Consider the following 23,150-nt stretch of genomic DNA (forward strand, 5'->3'; position numbering starts at 1 on the left):
GTTATCTATGGTTGGAGAGTATACAGACTTTATGTTATCTATGGTTGGAGAGTATACAGACTGTATGTTATCTATGGTTGGAGGGTATCCAGACTGTATGGTATCTATGGTTGGAGGGTATACAGACTGTATGTTATCTATGGTTGGAGGGTATCCAGACTATGTTATCTATAGTTGGAGGGTATACAGACTGTATATTATCTATGGTTGGAGGGTATCCAGATTGTATGTTATCTATGGTTGGAGGATATCCAGACTGTATGTTATCTATGGTTGGAGGGTATCCAGACTGTATGATATCTATGGTTGGAGGGTATACAGACTGTATGTTATCTATGGTTGGAGGGTATACAGACTGTATGTTATCTATGGTTGGAGGGTATACAGACTGTATGTTATCTATGGTTGGAGGGTATACAGACTGTATGTTATCTATGGTTGGAGAGTATACAGACTGTATGTTATCTATGGTTGGAGAGTATACAGACTGTATGTTATCTATGGTTGTAGGGTATACAGACTGTATGTTATCTATGGTTGGAGGGTATACAGACTGTATGTTATCTATGGTTGGAGGGTATCCAGACTGTATGTTATCTATGGTTGGGGGTATACAGTCTGTATGTTATCTATGGTTGGAGGGTATACAGACTCTATGTTATCTATGGTTGGACAGTATTCAGACTGTATGTTATCTATGGTTGGAGGGTATACAGACTCTATGTTATCTATGGTTGGACAGTATACAGACTGTATGTTATCTATGGTTGGAGGGTATACAGACTGTATGTTATCTATGGTTGGGGGGTATACAGACTGTATATTATCTATGGTTGGAGAGTATACAGACTGTATGTTATCTATGGTTGGAGGGTATACAGACTCTATGTTAGCTATGGTTGGACAGTATTCAGACTGTATGTTATCTATGGTTGGAGGGTATCCAGACTGTATGATATCTATGGTTGGAGGGTATACAGACTGTATGTTATCTATGGTTGGAGGGTATACAGACTGTATGTTATCTATGGTTGGAGGGTATACAGACTGTATGTTATCTATGGTTGGAGGGTATACAGTCTGTATGTTATCTATGGTTGGAGGGTATACAGACTGTATGTTATCTATGGTTGGAGGGTATCCAGACTGTATGTTATCTATGGTTGGAGGGTATCCAGACTGTATGTTATCTATGGTTGGAGGGTATACAGACTGTATGATATCTATGGTTGGAGGGTATCAAGACTGTATGTTATCTATGGTTGGAGGGTATCAAGACTGTATGTTATCTATGGTTGGACAGTATACAGACTGTATGTTATCTATGGTTGGAGGGTATACAGACTGTATGTTATCTATGGTTGGAGGGCATACAGACTGTATGTTATCTATGGTTGGAGGGTATACAGACTGTATGTTATCTATGGTTGGGGGGTATACAGACTGTATGTTATCTATGGTTGGAGAGTATACAGTCTGTATGTTATCTATGGTTGGAGGGTATACAGACTCTATGTTATCTATGGTTGGACAGTATTCAGACTCTATGTTATCTATGGTTGGAGGGTATACAGACTCTATGTTATCTATGGTTGGACAGTATACAGACTGTATGTTATCTATGGTTGGAGGGTATACAGACTGTATGTTATCTATGGTTGGGGGTATACAGACTGTATATTATCTATGGTTGGAGAGTATACAGACTGTATGTTATCTATGGTTGGAGGGTATACAGACTCTATGTTATCTATGGTTGGACAGTATTCAGACTGTATGTTATCTATGGTTGGAGGGTATCCAGACTGTATGATATCTATGGTTGGAGGGTATACAGACTGTATGTTATCTATGGTTGGAGAGTATACAGACTGTATGTTATCTATGGTTGGAGGGTATCCAGACTGTATGTTATCTATGGTTGGAGAGTATACAGACTGTATGTTATCTATGGTTGGAGGGTATACAGACTGTATGTTATCTATGGTTGGAGGGTATACAGTCTGTATGTTATCTATGGTTGGAGGGTATACAGACTGTATGTTATCTATGGTTGGAGGGTATCCAGACTGTATGTTATCTATGGTTGGAGAGTATACAGACTGTATGTTATCTATGGTTGGAGGGTATCCAGACTGTATGTTCTCTATGGTTGGAGAGTATCCAGACTGTATGTTATCTATGGTTGGAGAGTATACAGACTGTATGTTCTCTATGGTTGGAGGGTATCCAGACTGTATGTTATCTATGGTTGGAGGGTATCCAGACTGTATGTTATCTATGGTTGGAGAGTATACAGACTGTATGTTATCTATGGTTGGAGGGTATCCAGACTGTATGTTATCTATGGTTGGAGGGTATCCAGACTGTATGTTATCTATGGTTGGAGGGTATACAGACTGTATGTTATCTATGGTTGGAGGGTATACAGTCTGTATGTTATCTATGGTTGGAGGGTATTCAGACTGTATGTTATCTATGGTTGGAGGGTATCCAGACTGTATGTTATCTATGGTTGGAGGGTATACAGACTGTATGTTATCTATGGTTGGAGGGTATACAGACTGTATGTTATCTAAGGTTGGAGGGTATACAGACTGTATGATATCTATGGTTGGAGGGTATCCAGACTGTATGTTATCTATGGTTGGAGGGTATACAGACTGTATGTTATCTATGGTTGGAGAGTATACAGACTGTATGTTATCTATGGTTGGAGGGTATACAGACTGTATGTTATCTATGGTTGGAGAGTATACAGACTGTATGTTATCTATGGTTGGAGAGTATACAGACTGTATGTTATCTATGGTTGGAGGGTATACAGACTGTATGTTATCTATGGTTGGAGGGTATACAGACTGTATGTTATCTATGGTTGGAGGGTATCCAGACTGTATGTTATCTATGGTTGGGGGTATACAGACTGTATGGTATCTATGGTTGGAGGGTATACAGACTGTATGTTATCTATGGTTGGAGGGTATACAGACTGTATGTTATCTATGGTTGGAGGGTATACAGACTGTATGTTATCTATGGTTGGAGAGTATACAGACTGTATGTTATCTATGGTTGGAGGGTATACAGACTGTATGTTATCTATGGTTGGAGAGTATACAGACTGTATGTTATCTATGGTTGGAGGGTATACAGACTGTATGTTATCTATGGTTGGAGAGTATACAGACTGTATATTATCTATGGTTGGAGGGTATACAGACTGTATGTTATCTATGGTTGGACAGTATCCAGACTGTATGTTATCTATGGTTGGAGGGTATACAGACTGTATGTTATCTATGGTTGGAGAGTATACAGACTGTATGTTATCTATGGTTGGAGGGTATACAGACTGTATGTTATCTATGGTTGGGGGGTATACAGACTGTATATTATCTATGGTTGGAGGGTATACAGACTGTATGTTATCTATGGTTGGAGGGTATACAGACTGTATGTTATCTATGGTTGGAGGGTATACAGACTGTATGTTATCTATGGTTGGGGGGTATACAGACTGTATATTATCTATGGTTGGAGAGTATACAGACTGTATGTTATCTATGGTTGGAGGGTATACAGACTGTATGCTATCTATGGTTGGAGAGTATACAGACTGTATGTTATCTATGGTTGGACAGTATACAGACTGTATGTTATCTATGGTTGGAGAGTATACAGACTGTATGTTATCTATGGTTGGAGGGTATCCAGACTGTATGTTCTCTATGGTTGGAGGGTATACAGACTGTATGTTATCTATGGTTGGGGGGTATACAGACTGTATGTTATCTATGGTTGGAGGGTATACAGACTGTATGTTATCTATGGTTGGACAGTATCCAGACTGTATGATATCTATGGTTGGAGGGTATACAGACTGTATGCTATCTATGGTTGGAGAGTATACAGACTGTATGTTATCTATGGTTGGAGGGTATACAGACTGTATGTTATCTATGGTTGGGGGGTATACAGACTGTATATTATCTATGGTTGGAGGGTATACAGACTGTATGTTATCTATGGTTGGAGGGTATACAGACTGTATGTTATCTATGGTTGGAGGGTATACAGACTGTATGTTATCTATGGTTGGGGGATATACAGACTGTATATTATCTATGGTTGGAGAGTATACAGACTGTATGTTATCTATGGTTGGAGGGTATACAGACTGTATGCTATCTATGGTTGGAGAGTATACAGACTGTATGTTATCTATGGTTGGGGGTGTACAGACTGTATGCTATCTATGGTTGGAGGGTATACAGACTGTATGCTATCTATGGTTGGAGAGTATACAGACTGTATGTTATCTATGGTTGGAGGGTATCCAGACTGTATGTTATCTATGGTTGGAGGGTATACAGACTGTATGTTATCTATGGTTGGAGGGTATACAGACTGTATGTTATCTATGGTTGGAGAGTATCCAGACTGTATGTTATCTATGGTTGGAGGGTATACAGACTGTATGTTATCTATGGTTGGAGGGTATACAGACTGTATGTTATCTATGGTTGGAGAGTATACAGACTGTATGTTATCTATGGTTGGAGGGTATACAGACTGTATGTTATCTATGGTTGGAGGGAATACAGGCTGTATGTTATCTATGGTTGGAGGGAATACAGGCTGTATGTTATCTATGGTTGGAGGGTATACAGACTGTATGTTATCTATGGTTGGGGGTATACAGACTGTATATTATCTATGGTTGGAGAGTATACAGACTGTATGTTATCTATGGTTGGAGGGTATACAGACTCTATGTTATCTATGGTTGGACAGTATTCAGACTGTATGTTATCTATGGTTGGAGGGTATCCAGACTGTATGATATCTATGGTTGGAGGGTATACAGACTGTATGTTATCTATGGTTGGAGAGTATACAGACTGTATGTTATCTATGGTTGGAGGGTATCCAGACTGTATGTTATCTATGGTTGGAGAGTATACAGACTGTATGTTATCTATGGTTGGAGGGTATACAGACTGTATGTTATCTATGGTTGGAGGGTATACAGTCTGTATGTTATCTATGGTTGGAGGGTATACAGACTGTATGTTATCTATGGTTGGAGGGTATCCAGACTGTATGTTATCTATGGTTGGAGAGTATACAGACTGTATGTTATCTATGGTTGGAGGGTATCCAGACTGTATGTTCTCTATGGTTGGAGAGTATCCAGACTGTATGTTATCTATGGTTGGAGAGTATACAGACTGTATGTTCTCTATGGTTGGAGGGTATCCAGACTGTATGTTATCTATGGTTGGAGGGTATCCAGACTGTATGTTATCTATGGTTGGAGAGTATACAGACTGTATGTTATCTATGGTTGGAGGGTATCCAGACTGTATGTTATCTATGGTTGGAGGGTATCCAGACTGTATGTTATCTATGGTTGGAGGGTATACAGACTGTATGTTATCTATGGTTGGAGGGTATACAGTCTGTATGTTATCTATGGTTGGAGGGTATTCAGACTGTATGTTATCTATGGTTGGAGGGTATCCAGACTGTATGTTATCTATGGTTGGAGGGTATACAGACTGTATGTTATCTATGGTTGGAGGGTATACAGACTGTATGTTATCTAAGGTTGGAGGGTATACAGACTGTATGATATCTATGGTTGGAGGGTATCCAGACTGTATGTTATCTATGGTTGGAGGGTATACAGACTGTATGTTATCTATGGTTGGAGAGTATACAGACTGTATGTTATCTATGGTTGGAGGGTATACAGACTGTATGTTATCTATGGTTGGAGAGTATACAGACTGTATGTTATCTATGGTTGGAGAGTATACAGACTGTATGTTATCTATGGTTGTAGGGTATACAGACTGTATGTTATCTATGGTTGGAGGGTATACAGACTGTATGTTATCTATGGTTGGAGGGTATCCAGACTGTATGTTATCTATGGTTGGGGGTATACAGACTGTATGGTATCTATGGTTGGAGGGTATACAGACTGTATGTTATCTATGGTTGGAGGGTATACAGACTGTATGTTATCTATGGTTGGAGGGTATACAGACTGTATGTTATCTATGGTTGGAGAGTATACAGACTGTATGTTATCTATGGTTGTAGGGTATACAGACTGTATGTTATCTATGGTTGGAGAGTATACAGACTGTATGTTATCTATGGTTGGAGGGTATACAGACTGTATGTTATCTATGGTTGGAGAGTATACAGACTGTATATTATCTATGGTTGGAGGGTATACAGACTGTATGTTATCTATGGTTGGACAGTATCCAGACTGTATGTTATCTATGGTTGGAGGGTATTCAGACTGTATGTTATCTATGGTTGGAGAGTATACAGACTGTATGTTATCTATGGTTGGAGGGTATACAGACTGTATGTTATCTATGGTTGGGGGGTATACAGACTGTATATTATCTATGGTTGGAGGGTATACAGACTGTATGTTATCTATGGTTGGAGGGTATACAGACTGTATGTTATCTATGGTTGGAGGGTATACAGACTGTATGTTATCTATGGTTGGGGGGTATACAGACTGTATATTATCTATGGTTGGAGAGTATACAGACTGTATGTTATCTATGGTTGGAGGGTATACAGACTGTATGCTATCTATGGTTGGAGAGTATACAGACTGTATGTTATCTATGGTTGGACAGTATACAGACTGTATGTTATCTATGGTTGGAGAGTATACAGACTGTATGTTATCTATGGTTGGAGGGTATCCAGACTGTATGTTCTCTATGGTTGGAGGGTATACAGACTGTATGTTATCTATGGTTGGGGGGTATACAGACTGTATGTTATCTATGGTTGGAGGGTATACAGACTGTATGTTATCTATGGTTGGACAGTATCCAGACTGTATGATATCTATGGTTGGAGGGTATACAGACTGTATGCTATCTATGGTTGGAGAGTATACAGACTGTATGTTATCTATGGTTGGAGGGTATACAGACTGTATGTTATCTATGGTTGGGGGGTATACAGACTGTATGTTATCTATGGTTGGAGGGTATACAGACTGTATGTTATCTATGGTTGGAGGGTATACAGACTGTATGTTATCTATGGTTGGAGGGTATACAGACTGTATGTTATCTATGGTTGGGGGATATACAGACTGTATATTATCTATGGTTGGAGAGTATACAGACTGTATGTTATCTATGGTTGGAGGGTATACAGACTGTATGCTATCTATGGTTGGAGAGTATACAGACTGTATGTTATCTATGGTTGGGGGTGTACAGACTGTATGCTATCTATGGTTGGAGGGTATACAGACTGTATGCTATCTATGGTTGGAGAGTATACAGACTGTATGTTATCTATGGTTGGAGGGTATCCAGACTGTATGTTATCTATGGTTGGAGGGTATACAGACTGTATGTTATCTATGGTTGGAGGGTATACAGACTGTATGTTATCTATGGTTGGAGAGTATCCAGACTGTATGTTATCTATGGTTGGAGGGTATACAGACTGTATGTTATCTATGGTTGGAGGGTATACAGACTGTATGTTATCTATGGTTGGAGAGTATACAGACTGTATGTTATCTATGGTTGGAGGGTATACAGACTGTATGTTATCTATGGTTGGAGGGAATACAGGCTGTATGTTATCTATGGTTGGAGGGAATACAGGCTGTATGTTATCTATGGTTGGAGAGTATACAGACTGAATGTTAACTATGGTTGGAGGGTATACAGACTATGTTATCTAAGGTTGGAAGGTATACAGACTGTATGTTATCTATGGTTGGAGGGTATACAGATTGTATGTTATCTATGGTTGGAGGGAATACAGACTGTATGTTATCTATGGTTGGAGAGTATCCAAACTGTATGTTATCTATGGTTGGAGAGTATACAGACTGTATGTTATCTATGGTTGGAGAGTATACAGACTGTATGTTATCTAAGGTTGGAGAGTATCCAGACTGTATGTTATCTATGGTTGGAGAGTATACAGACTGTATGTTATCTATGGTTGGAGGGTATACAGACTGTATGTTATCTATGGTTGGAGGGTATACAGACTGTATGTTATCTATGGTTGGAGAGTATCCAGACTGTATGTTATCTATGGTTGGAGGGTATACAGACTGTATGTTATCTATGGTTGGAGGGTATACAGACTGTATGTTATCTATGGTTGGAGGGTATACAGACTGTATGTTATCTATGGTTGGAGGGTATACAGACTGTATGTTATCTATGGTTGGAGAGTATACAGACTGTATGTTATCTATGATTGGAGGGTATACAGACTGTATGTTATCTATGGTTGGAGGGTATACAGACTGTATGTTATCTATGGTTGGAGGGAATACAGGCTGTATGTTATCTATGGTTGGAGAGTATACAGACTGAATGTTAACTATGGTTGGAGAGTATACAGACTGTATGGTATTCTAAAGTATCAAGGGTCTGTGGATTTCACAAGATGGAAACTAGTATTGGCGGGTATCCACAGTTAGGGGGGAGGGGTATCCTGTGTCTATAAGCAATTCTTGCCAATCAATATTTCATTGCTTATCTGACATCTGATTTGAGTGGCCAGTCGTCTGTGACTAAAGTTTGTCAAGGGAGCTATGATAACAGTGAGAGCTCAGCTTTAAGGAGACTTATAACCCTGAGGATTGATCTGAAACAAACAAAATTCTAGCATTGTATTTTGAGAAAAGAAACAAGAATGAGCCAGAAAAAAAGTTTCTAAATGATTAAACTGGAAGTTGTCTGCAGATGGTTGATTCCCCATGAGAATATGTCTATGTATGTTTTGCGTAACTGCAAAATTGGCAAGGTGGTCATTTACACTTTCGACAAATTCTGATTTATCACTGGGACAATTCAATATATCCTCCTGGGCTTTAACTACCTTTTCCCTGCCTGGTACGACGACAATGTTGTTGTACCCAGGATGGACATCCTTATATAAAGGAAAGGGCAGATTGTCTTCCCAGACATTTGGGCTAAACCGGTAACTCCCAGAATACATCTGTCTCCCCAACTTAGGATATAACTAGGTTACCATGACAGTCCAATCTACGCCTCACATACCAATACCCAATAATCATGTTTGCTTAACATCTTGAATTTGTATGGAAATAACATAGCACGATTTGTTAGTTTTTATGTCGCTTTTGAAGTCACAAGATTCCTCTACTGTTTATATCAACAACCAAGAAATCCGTTGATATTTTTTCGACAGAATCGAAGTCAATATGTTCTTTTCAATATCGAATTGAATGGCAGCCTAGAGAGATCCTCTTAAACGGAAGAATGTTTGTTTATTTGTTTGTTTGCTGTGCTTTTCACCCTGTGAACTTCCAGGGTCATTTTGAGGAGGGGTCTCCTTGTAGTAGTTGGTGACTATGGAAGGCCTGAGCCATCCAGGGCAATTAGGATTAACAGTCTAACCCAAGGACACAACCACAAGAACACAGACTGGCCAATTTCTCAGCTTCTGCCAAACAAAAACTGGCACAGGTAGGGAGCGTCCATCCACACATCTCCGATCTTCACAATTTATAATATACAGTTGATGCTATTCCTGACTAGGTTAACATTGAGGGTAGTAGTTTGATGTTGGAAAGTACTTATTAGGATATCTCTACTGGCTCAAGTGTGATGTTGGGTAGTATTTATTAGGATATCTCTACTGGCTCAAGTGAGATGTTGGGTAGAATTTATTAGGATAACTATAGGAGGAAATAGTATTCGCTTTGCATGTTATAATAAAGGTCAAGTTAATTTTCAGACCCTCTTTGTCCTTGTCAATGTATATCAGACGCCATGATCAACCTCAGACCCTCTTTGTCCTTGTCAATGTAAATCAGACTCCATGATCAACCTCAGACCCTCTTTGTCCTTGTCAATGTATATCAGACTCCATGATCAACCTCAGACCTTTGTCCTTGTCAATGTATATCAGACTCCATGATCAACCTCAGACCTTTGTCCTTGTCAATGTATATCAGACACCATGATCAACCTCAGACCTTCTTTGTCCTTGTCAATGTATATCAGACTCCATGATCAACCTCAGACCTTCTTTGTCCTTGTCAATGTATATCAGACGCCATGATCAACCTCAGTCCTTTGTCCTTGTCAATGTATATCAGACGCCATGATCAACCTCAGACCCTCTTTGTCCTTGTCAATGTATATCAGACGCCATGATCAATCTCAGACCTTTGTCCTTGTCAATGTATATCAGACGCCATGATCAACCTCAGACCTTCTTTGTCCTTGTCAATGTATATCAGACTCCATGATCAACCTCAGACCTTTGTCTTTGTCAATGTATATCAGACGCCATGATCAACCCCAGACCCTCTTTGTCCTTGTCAATGTATATCAGACTCCATGATCAACCTCAGACCTTCTTTGTCCTTGTCAATGTATATCAGACTCCATGATCAACCTCAGACCTTTGTCCTTGTCAATGTATATCAGACACCATGATCAACCCCAGACCCTCTTTGTCCTTGTCAATGTATATCAGACTCCATGATCAACCTCAGACCTTCTTTGTCCTTGTCAATGTATATCAGACTCCATGATCAACCTCAGACCTTTGTCATTGTCAATGTAGACTCCATGATCAACCCCAGACCCTCTTTGTCCTTGTCAATGTATATCAGACTCCATGATCAACCTCAGACCTTCTTTGTCCTTGTCAATGTATATCTGACACCATGATCAACCTCAGACCTTTGTCCTTGTCAATGTATATCTGACTCCATGATCAACCTCAGACCTTTGTCCTTGTCAATGTATATCAGACTCCATGATCAACCTCAGACCTTCCTTGTCCTTGTCAATGTAGACTCCATGATCAATCTCAGACCTTTGTCCTTGTCAATGTATATCAGACATCATGATCAACCTCAGACCTTCTTTGTCCTTGTCAATGTATATCAGACACCATGATCAACCTCAGACCTTTGTCCTTGTCAATGTATATCTGACTCCATGATCAACCTCAGACCTTTGTCCTTGTCAATGTATATCTGACTCCATGATCAACCTCAGACCTTTGTCCTTGTCAATGTATATCTGACTCCATGATCAATCTCAGACCATTGTCCTTGTCAACGTATTTCAGACACCATGATCAACCTATCAGCCTATACTCACAAAATGGTGTGAGATTGTAACATAAGCCACAGTTTAAGTCATTCATTAAGTTTGGGACTTCTGGGCATCCTCTCTAGAGATCAGTCAAGAGTTCTTCCTTCATTGGCACTTTAAGGAGTAGTACTGGCATGGCAAAGGAAAATCTATCTCTTAAGGAAGTGTTCTACAGCAGTGAATCCTCACAAATTAGATACAAGAGTGCATGTACTTTATACTAAAAAGTCACATTTCAACAAAACACCTATAAAACTCTTTATACAGAATTTTTTTAATAAATCATTATGGTTCTTATTCAAAACCAAATGTGTTCAATCTCTTTTTAATTGGATGTCTGAAATACATAGTTTGTTACAGTTTTTTCACAGTCAGGTCATTTATCGCATGTATTTCAGGTGAACTTTTACATAAAAAGCCATATGTAGGTTGTCGTGGCGGGGACATGGTTAATATTGATCAGGAGACACCACTGGTTTGATGCTAACCTCAATGGGAATGTCCTGATGTATAGACCGGAAGTACATTAGAGTTAAATGACACAAACGGATAACTACAGACCGTGGTGATACACTCCAAACTGGGAAATGTGAATAAGAAGAGTAGATAGCTATCCAGGAAACTGTGAAGTTATTGACAGGGATATAGGTATTAAAGTGGCAGGTAGCAATGGACAAACAGCAATTAAAACGATTTCAAGGGAGAATTTATAAAGGTGAAAAGTAGCGAGAGCCACATAACACTGACAAAGATGTGACCTGGAGACAAATGCTGATAGTAAAATGTACCTGATGACAATAGATATAGTGACTCTCTTCACCATTGGATGAGAGGAAGCTAGGTGGTGCTCCAATGACCGCTGACTCAATTAATCGGGTATACTGGTATGCCCGCTGTAAACTCAAAAAACTACATACAATAATGTCTGCTTATTACAAGATCCCAAATTTGGCTCGACCTATGACCTATAACAAACTTCGGGTATACAAACTATGGTCCTCTGGTCTTGAGCAGGTTTTACTATGTCCAATCAAATGATTCTAATGAATTTTATAAAAATGAATAATCATTATATGAGAAATGTGAGGTCAAGCAGTTTTAGGGAGTATCGATACAATACTCTTAGAGTAATAGCACGATTACCATGGCAAACGTGCCTTGGACAACAGACAACATGGCCAATGTCAAACAGTACGTAATTGGTATACTTGGCAGCACCTTGTAACTACTCACATTACATTAGCTATCATTATTTCATATTCAAATAATCATCTTGACTTGCTCCATAAAGTAGGGTTGTTTTATGGAGCTAACATAAGCAGGACCTTAAGGTGGCCACACTATGGTAAGGTTATGACAGTTTGATGTAGACATATTCTAGGTTGGTGATAATTATTTATCAGTCAGCATGGCGAGATAAACATTAACTACTATGGAACAATAAAAACACTAATGTGGTTCATTTTACTAGTACATAAAAATAATTGAGTAATGATGACTACAAATGGCTATAGCCTTCTGCAGACATAGAGATCAGACAACCCATTTAAACAGACCTCAAGAGACAGCTAGGGAGACCACACAGCCCTTTATTTACAGGGATATAACATACCTCTGTACATTTACAGGGAGATCACACAGCCCTCTATTTACAGGGAGATCACACAGCCCTCTATTTACAGGGATATAACATACCTCTGTACATAGGGAGATCACACAGCCCTCTATTTACAGGGATATAACATACCTCTGTACATAGGGAGATCACACAGCCCTCTATACATAGGGAGATCACACAGTCCTCTATTTACAGGGATATAACATACCTCTATACATAGGGAGATCACACAGCCCTCTATTTACAGGGAGATCACACAGCCCTCTATTTACAGGGAGATCACACAGCCCTTTATTTACAGGGATATAACATACCTCTGTACATAGGGAGATCACAGACCTCTATACATAGGGAGATCACACAGCCCTCTATTTACAGGGATATAACATACCTCTATACATAGAGAGATCACACAGCCCTCTATTTACAGGGATATAACAGACCTCTGTACATAGGGAGATCACACAGCCCTTTATTTACAGGGATATAACATACCTCTGTTCATAGGGAGATCACACAGCCCTCTATTTACAGGGATATAACATACCTCTGTACATAGGGAGATCACACAGCCCTCTATTTACAGGGATATAACAGACCTCTGTACATAGGGAGATCACACAGCCCTCTATTTACAGGGATATAACATACCTCTGTACATAGGGAGATCACACAGCCCTCTATTTACAGGGATATAACATACCTCTGTACATAGGGAGATCACACAGCCCTCTATACATAGGGAGATCACAGACTTCTAAACATAGGGAGAGCACACAGACCTCTATACATAGGGAGATCACACAGACCTCTATACATAGGGAGATCACACAACCCTCTATACATAGGGAGATCACACAGCCCTCTATACATAGGGAGATCACAGACTTCTATACATAGGGAGATCACACAGTCCTCTATTTACAGGGATATAACAGACCTCTGTACATAGGGAGATCACACAACCCTCTATTTACAGGGATATAACATACCCCTATACACAGGGAGATCACACAGCCCTCTAAACACAGGGAGATCACAAAGACCTCTATACATAGGGAGATCTCACAGACCATTGTACAGGGAGATCACTCAGATCTCTATAGACAAGGTGATGAAACAGCCCTCTAGAGACTGGGTCAGATCACACAGACCTTAAATTATAGACAGGGAGATCACAAAGACTTCTATGAACAGCTAGATCATACAGCCCTCTATACACAGGGATATCACTCAGATGTCTATATATAGATCATTGACTTGAAACCATCAACAGTCCCTATAGGACGAATAGCAGGACAAAGTAATGACTATATACATTTGCATATTTTATCCAAAATATTTTTTTCACTTGGAACATAAAATCCTTCCACCAAGTATGAATATCTTACACAGAGCAACATCCCCACTCCAGCATGTAAGTACCATACCAGACCTACATTACAGTCACATGGAAGGCGTAAATAATAAGCAAGATTATCAAAATGCTCAATTAACATATTTTCCAAATAGCCATAAAATAACAGATAAAACTGTGTTTCTTAATTGGATAACTAATGAGCTGGCTGCCCTATCACTATAGTAACCAGAACTGTAACTTTAAATACAGGTACTAATGACAAAATGGTCACCCTTCCCCTGCTCCACTTCACAGTTTATGATGTAGACCAGTACCATGCATGTAATATATTTGTTTAGATAATAGGATACTCGTTAGTTTTCCAAGTAGAGTAACACATATTGTTATGCTTGGAAATTATTCTGAGTCACAAACAAGAAATATCTTTAAAAAAGATAAACGGCATCGTGTTAATGCTGGTGGTTATAATGTAAAACTGCTGGTGAAATAAGTTAACGAACTACATTGTAATTAAAAAATGCGCAGTTTCAGCACGGATAACAAAATTATATCAGTTTGAATCATTTTTGGTGATAATAAGACTGGAAATGTGTCATTTGAATAGATGCATCCACTTATTCAGCTTGCATTCAATTTAAAAGGGACATCACGGTAAAAACGTTGCAATTTTCACTGAATGTACGCGATTTGTTTCTTTCCAGTTATGTTTCTGTGCTGTCCCAATGTTCACAGTCAATCCCTATGTCCAGCTTGACCAGTCGATTTAGTTGGGAAGCCCCCTCTAAATTTAGCACGGAAATTATTTTTAAATCATTACGTGACTGTTTTGAAATCGTGGCAGCACAAACACACGATAGTTTACAAGGCGATATCTATATTCCATCTGGGTTAGTTGGATAACAATATTATACAGTGGTTTAAATGTTAAATAACACGTTCTGTATATATTAATTAAAATTACGGCACACATATTTATGTGTAAATAAGAGTAAACATTGTTCATATAGTATAGTGACAGTAGCGATGTACTGGTACAGACTGTATAAATATTACGAGTTTGTGGAACTATTACAGAGTTTGTGTTAATATTACCGAGTTTGTGTAAATATTACTGAGATTGTGGAAATCTTACCGAGTTTGTGTAAATATAACCGAGATTGTCATAACCTACTATCAAAGAATTAAGCAGAATACGAGCGGCGTCGGTATTACTGCTGTTTTCATGTTTGAACTGTTACAGTCTATTGTACTGCTTCCCAAGTTTAATTCTAGGATTGTGTTTGACCCATTTCCCTATTATTCTCTTCATTGCGGAAGCTGTTATCGTTTTCAACCGCAGTCGATTCACATATTGGAAGCCATTTTTGTGTCCATGTGTTTATTCAGATTGTTGATCAGCGAATTGTGATAACCTTTTAATAATTGATAATTGATGTTTTTATGTACCTTCATCATTGAATTCGAATGGTTATTGTTTAGAAAGTTACTTTTTTAAAAGATATACCCAAAATACAAAATAAATATTGGTTTACCGTGAGGTCCCTTTAACTTTGTTTCGTTTTTAACTGTATATCTGCATTTTGCATTGACCGCTACATTGCCCAATCACATACTTCATCTTGACCAGTAACGCCACCTGTCGCGTCATATCCGGGGCCAAAACAAAATTAGACAGCTATGCCGAAAAATACTGTACCTGTTATTAAACGATTCAAAATGTCAAATAGTTTGGAACATCTGGGCAATTTGGAGTCCTTTCAATTGTATCAATCATTTTGTCCATTTTATCATTTCCTATTATTTTTTCTTAGACAAGGTCATGAGACCAAAAGGCCATATAAACATAGATGGTTGTTTATTTGTATGCTATTAAATTGGTACCTTCTCCTGGTCTCTAGGGGTTTTGTTTGAAAGGTGTTAGAAATAGTCGTGACTCCAGGCATCTGAAACGAGGAATCATGTACAACCTTATGTTGCTAGGCAATGATAAAAAAGCCATGGCGTGGCAGTCAGTGATTAGTCAGGCGAAATACGTAATGGCCAAATGTTTTCTCCAAAATGTTTTTTCAGAGCAAAAAAGATAGTTGATGGTCTGTGTGAAATGTATTTAATGGTGTTTTCTGTCCTTGAATTAGTAACATATGAAGGTCCCCATTATCACAAGTTACGTAACATTTTATTAGTAAGCTACTAGTTATTTGTATGACCTACAGCATACAATCCGCCATCCTTAGCTCCGATGTAAATCCTATTTAATCTATTTTTTCTTCTCTTTTCCTCTCAGCTATACCAAAATGTTTTCTCTTTCCAAGATGTGAAGTGTTAAAAGATACATCAGCTGTTTTATTCGATTGAACAGCCACATGCACAGTGTAAAACCCAAGAAAATGCCAGTAGAGGAAGCAACATCAAAGAGCATCCCCAGGATCAATACTACCACTCGGCTCTTCCAATCAGCGTAGTTGGGGACCTGTAAGTCATATACTGCCCAGTGCAGTAGAACAGTCAGCACTGTTTGGGACACACCAGCTTTCTACTGCTTCAAGCTGATCAGTCAGAAATGCATTTCCCAGCTCTCCTTATTTGGGAGACACTCTAAATGTTTATTCCTTAATTAAGATGTAATTTAGTAAATCTTCATTAATGTTCATGATTTTATAAATTCTAAAAGTCCATCAGAATGAACTGCTTAGAATATTTTGTTTGAAGATATTAATTCATTTTAAGTTCATCTCTGAATTAACTTCAGGAAACTTGAAAAATTTTGAACTTGCCTAATCTCCCACATGGATTCCAAAAAGATGGCAACTGATTAATTTTGGCTTGAAACCTGTATACTCTGATCAGAATTTCGTTAGACCTGTGTATTGCTGCTCAAGCATTTAAAAGTAAAAGATTAGTGAGCAAGGTTTTAGGCATTAATGTTTTTTAAGGAATTTTTGTTTGAAACTGATGATCAAAAAGCTTGGTTGGGGATTCTCTTATACACACTAGAACCAATCATTTATTTCAGTATATCTATCTTGAAAATGTGTTTGAGCAGATCAGTTGCTTCCTTCTTAATCATTCTTACAATGAAAAACCATAGAGAAAAATACCTTAATCTCCCTACAGACAGTCCTGGTGTAGATGTGTTATATAGAACCACCATAACACAGGTGTATCTACCGTAATCTCCCCTACAGACAGTCCTGGTGTAGATGTGTTATATAGAACCACCATAACAGGTGTATCTACCGTAATCTCCCTACAGACAGTCCTGGTGTAGATATGTTATATAGAACCACCATAACACAGGTGTATCTACCGTAATCTCCCTACAGACAGTCCTGGTGTCGATGTGTTATATAGAACCACCATAACACAGGTGTATCTACCGTAATCTCCCCAACAGACAGTCCTGGTGTAGATGTGTTATCTACTGTAGTCCCCCTACAGACAGTCCTGGTGTAGATGTGTTATATAGAACCACCATAACATAGGTGTATCTACCGTAATCTCCCCTACCAGACAGTCCTGGTGTAGGTCCATAACATAAATGGATTTCTTTTAAAATCTGGAAAAAACATATTTTGCTTAATTCTGGAAAATGTCTTCTGAATAAACTTTTCTTTCTTTTAAATCTCCAAAGTACATATTATAAGATATCCATATTAGTTGTATGTGTAAACAACTAAGTACAAACCACAACAAACACAACTTACAGAAGTGTTACTATGGCAACAAATAACCTAACTGAATTAATTGCTGCGACTTAGATACAGATGTCCTGAAAGTTCTACCAGCTGTCTATCAGGTTGAAGTGAGGAAATGAAGAATTTTATGATAACTGATATAAAATGGTAATCTCATCTGAGTTCCTAAAGATTTCAGGAACTATTTTCCCGTTTAGTTAGGGAAATAATTAATACCGTACTCAACCTAACAAGTTATGTTAGTGCAGCATAAATTGGGGATGTTACAGTAACTGTATACTCTTCAACAATTCTCCAAACACTGACAGATGATTTGTTGAAGTAAGATGATAAATCATACAGAAGAGATGAGACGCACACACCAGAAACTGATAAGGACATTTCTAACGGAAGGAGCACACTTATTAGGCCAGCTACAGTAAGATGGCCTGGATGAGGAAATCTTCAATTTTCCAACTTCCTTTCCTAATTATGTATTAAATCATGCTATAATAAATAAATTTAACCAATACCTGAACACTTGATTTAATACCTGAGAACGTGATATAATCAACTTTTCCATTTCAGTTTAAAAGCAATCTAATAAAAATAATTAATGCTGAAATTATTTAGTGATTTAATTACATTCTCATTTCAAACAAACGGGGAATTTGTGTACTTACAGACTGTTAATTTCATTGGAAATAAAAATAAAAACAGGTCGATGATGTCATTGATATCCCCTTCCTTTCCTACCCTTACTAGACAAGCCAGGTTTAGTCCAATGTAAAGTTAGAATCATTCAAATTAAATTAATGCTGCAAAAGTTGACAATACAAAACTGTTTAAAAGTACCATCCATTTCTACTTCTAGTTATACCCAGATATGCAATTCTTCTTAATCCAATTTGGGCCTAAATTTAGTACATGTATTCCATTTTGTATAACGAGATCACAGAAGCAACAGATACGGTTAGAGAGTAGCTGTCATTGGGATACTGCTAGGATTGATACTCCCAGTTGTGGAAGCTGAATTTTAACTGCATATATATGGATGAGACGATTTCTTCTAAACCAAGTCACTGAGGCATAAAATGAATATAGTTAACATTCAATAGCCACAACATTGATTCATAGAAGCTGCATCATTTATATATGTTAAATGTATAATCATAACACTGTTGACTACCCAGGTAACACTGTTGACTACCTAGGTACCACTGTTGGCTACCCAGGTAACACTGTTGACTACCCAGGTAACACTGTTGACTACCCAGGTAACACTGTTGGACTACCCAGGTAACACTGTTGACTACCCAGGTAACACTGTTGACTACCCAGGTAACACTGTTGACTACCCAGGTAACACTGTTGACTACCCAGGTAACACTGTTGACTACCCAGGCAACACTGTTGACTACCCAGGTAACACTGTTGGGTACCAAGGTAACACTGTTGACTACCCAGGTAACACTGTTGACTACCCAGGTAACACTGTTGACTACCCAGGTAACACTGTTGACTACCCAGGTAACACTGTTGACTACCCAGGTAACACTGTTGACTACCCAGGTAACACTGTTGACTACCCAGGTAACACTGTTGACTACCCAGGTAACACTGTTGACTACCCAGGTAACACTGTTGGCTACCCAGGTAACACTGTTGACTACCCAGGTAACACTGTTGACTACCCAGGTAACACTGTTGACTACCCAGATAACACTGTTGACTACCCAGGTAACACTGTTGGGTACCCAGGTAACACTGTTGACTACCCAGGTAACACTGTTGGGTACCCAGGTAACACTGTTGGGTACCCAGGTAACACTGTTGGGTACCCAGGTAACACTGTTGGGTACCCAGGTAACACTGTTGGCTACCCAGGTAACACTGTTGGGTACCCAGGTAACTCTGTTGACTTGCCAGGTAACACTGTTGACTACCCAGGTAACACTGTTGACTACCCAGGTAACACTGTTGGGTACCCAGGTAACACTGTTGGGTACCCAGGTAACACTGTTGACTACCCAGGTAACACTGTTGGCTACCCAGGTAACACTGTTGACTACCCAGGTAACACTGTTGACTACCCAGGTAACACTGTTGACTACCCAGGTAACACTGTTGGCTACCCAGGTAACACTGTTGACTACCCAGGTAACTCTGTTGACTACCCAGGTAACACTGTTGACTACCCAGGTAACACTGTTGACTACCAGATAACCTCTGTTGACTACACAGGTAACACTGTTGGTACCCAGATAACACTGTTGGGTACCCAGGTACACTGTTGACTAACCCAGGTAACACTGTTGGGTACCCAGGTAACACTGTTATGGGTACCCCTGTAACACTGTTTGGGTACCCAGGTAATCCACTGTTGGGTACCCAGTAACACTGTGGCTTACCCAGGTAACACTGTTGGGTAACCAGGTAACTCTGTTGACTGCCAGGGTAACACTGTTGGACTACCCAGGTAAACACTGTTTGACTACCCAGGTAACACTGTTGCGTACCCAGGTAACACTGTTGGGTACCCAGGTAACACTGTTGGCTACCCAGGTAACACTGTTGGCTACCCAGGTAACACTGTTGACTACCCAGGTAACACTGTTGACTACCCAGGTAACACTGTTGACTACCCAGGTAACACTGTTGACTACCCAGGTAACACTGTTGACTACCCAGGTAACACTGTTGGGTACCCAGGTAACACTGTTGGGTACCAAGGTAACACTGTTGGGTACCCAGGTAACACTGTTGACTACCCAGGTAACACTGTTGACTACCCAGGTAACACTGTTGACTACCCAGGTAACACTGTTGGGTACCCAGGTAACTCTGTTGACTACCCAGGTAACACTGTTGGCTACCCAGGTAACACTGTTGACTACCCAGGTAACACTGTTGACTACCCAGGTAACACTGTTGACTACCCAGGTAACACTGTTGACTACCCAGGTAACACTGTTGACTACCCAGGTAACACTGTTGACTACCCAGGTAACACTGTTGGGTACCAAGGTAACACTGTTGGGTACCAAGGTTACACTGCTGACTACCCAGGTAACACTGTTGGGTACCCAGGTAACACTGTTGGGTACCCAGGTAACACTGCTGACTACCCAGGTAACACTGCTGACTACCCAGGTAACACTGCTGACTACCCAGGTAACACTGTTGGGTACCAAGGTAACACTGTTGGGTACCAAGGTTACACTGCTGACTACCCAGGTAACACTGCTGACTACCCAGGTAACACTGTTGACTACCCTGTTGACTACCCAGGTAACACTGTTGACTACCCTGTTGACTACCCAGGTAACACTGTTGACTACCCAGGTAGCACTGTTGACTACCCAGGTAACACTGTTGACTACCCAGGTAACACTGTTGGGTACCCAGGTAACACTGCTGACTACCCAGGTAACACTGTTGACTACCCAGGTAACACTGTTGACTACCCAGGTAACACTGTTGACTACCCAGGTAACACTGTTGACTACCCAGGTAACACTGCTGGGTACCAAGGTAACACTGTTGACTACCCAGGTAACATTGTTGGGTACCAAGGTTACACTGTTGGCTACCCAGGTAACATTGTTGGGTACCAAGGTTACACTGTTGGCTACCAAGGTAACACTGTTTGGTACCAAGGTCAACACTGAAGCATCAAATATATAGGTCACATTCACCATCACCAACAGTTTTCTGTTAGTGTGAAGTACTAATATACATAGATATGGACAGTTAACCTGCTGCATGGATAGACCATGTAAAATATCTATTTCTAATGTAAGTACAAACATCAATTTGATTTCCATTCATGTCTCTTAACATATCTCCATTTCTCTCATTGTACAGAGAACAGTACAAACTGATCTAATTCCAGAAGGCTTCCACAAACATGTTCTTATCTAAATATAATAATCTTTGCATCATACAGTGAAGCTGGCTGAGAATGGGACCACTGGTCTACGTTGTAAATACACAATTGTAACATTGGTTTATATGGTGTAATTATTTTCCATAATCTGTTTAGTTACTTTTGGTATGGCATCATTAACTTCTAAGGCAATATCAATTACTAAAACAATTTTATTGTATCAGTTTGTAGGGAATAGACATCATGGAGGCTGTATATAGGCTAGTACTATTGCCTGGTAACACTGGTATAGACCAGTAGATCTGGACATTCCTACCAGTTTAATACCTGGTGTAAAGCGTTATTAGTCTTCAGCAATGAACAATTTTAACAGCAATTTTTTTATCATCGAATTGTAAGTAGAACAACACATATTTTGTGTGTAATTGGAACTACTAATGCCAGGGTTAGTACAATTTGTATTTGTTATTGTCACGGTTCTTGTCTTATATTGTTATATAAGAACATATTGTTCTATCATAACAAACCGTAGTCATAATTATTTTCTGACCTTTTATTGCATGACTATCACACCAAAGAAAAAACTTTTTCCCATTAACAATTCAGAAGCTTAAGGACTTCATGAGAAAACATTTCTAATTCAAAATCTCATTTGACCTCAAAGATTACTTTGACTTTAAAGTTAGCAGGCTTCAGGATCTGACCAGAAGGCTGTAACCTCTTTTGTCATGAAATTGCATATTAAACCATATTAATTTTCAGTTAATGTTGCTTATTTCTGTGGAATTTCTAGTTGTGGAGAACTGTGGGGCCTTTTCTAACCATCAGAATGTGCCCCAAAACATATAATGACATCAATGAAGTGATTTCATTACAATATATGTTTTTGAAATAAAGAACACTTCAAAGGTTTGCATAGGCACACAAGATATTAGCACCTTTCAATATAAGAGTCAGATACTGTAGAGCCAAAAAATGAATTAAATTTCATCATACAGCTGTTTCATCCCTCTAGGACTCATCAGTGATGTTAGGGACATCATACAGCTGTTTCATCCCTCTAGGACACATCAGTGATGTTAGGGACATCATACAGCTGTTTCAGCCCTCTAGGACACATCAGTGATGTTAGGGACATCATACAGCTGTTTCAGCCCTCTAGAACACATCAGTGATGTTAGGGACATCATACAGCTGTTTCATCCCTCTAGGACTCATCAGTGATGTTAGGGCCATCATACAGCTGTTTCAGCCCTCTAGAACACATCAGTGATGTTAGGGACATCATACAGCTGTTTCAGCCCTCTAGAACACATCAGTGATGTTAGGGACATCATACATTTGTTTCACCCCTCTAGGACACATCAGTGATGTTAGGGACATCATACAGCTGTTTCAGCCCTCTAGGACTCATCAGTGATGTTAGGGACATCATACAGCT

This window comes from Pecten maximus, chromosome 5 (assembly GCF_902652985.1).
Source record: "Pecten maximus chromosome 5, xPecMax1.1, whole genome shotgun sequence".
Classification (NCBI taxonomy): Eukaryota; Metazoa; Mollusca; class Bivalvia; order Pectinida; family Pectinidae; genus Pecten; species Pecten maximus.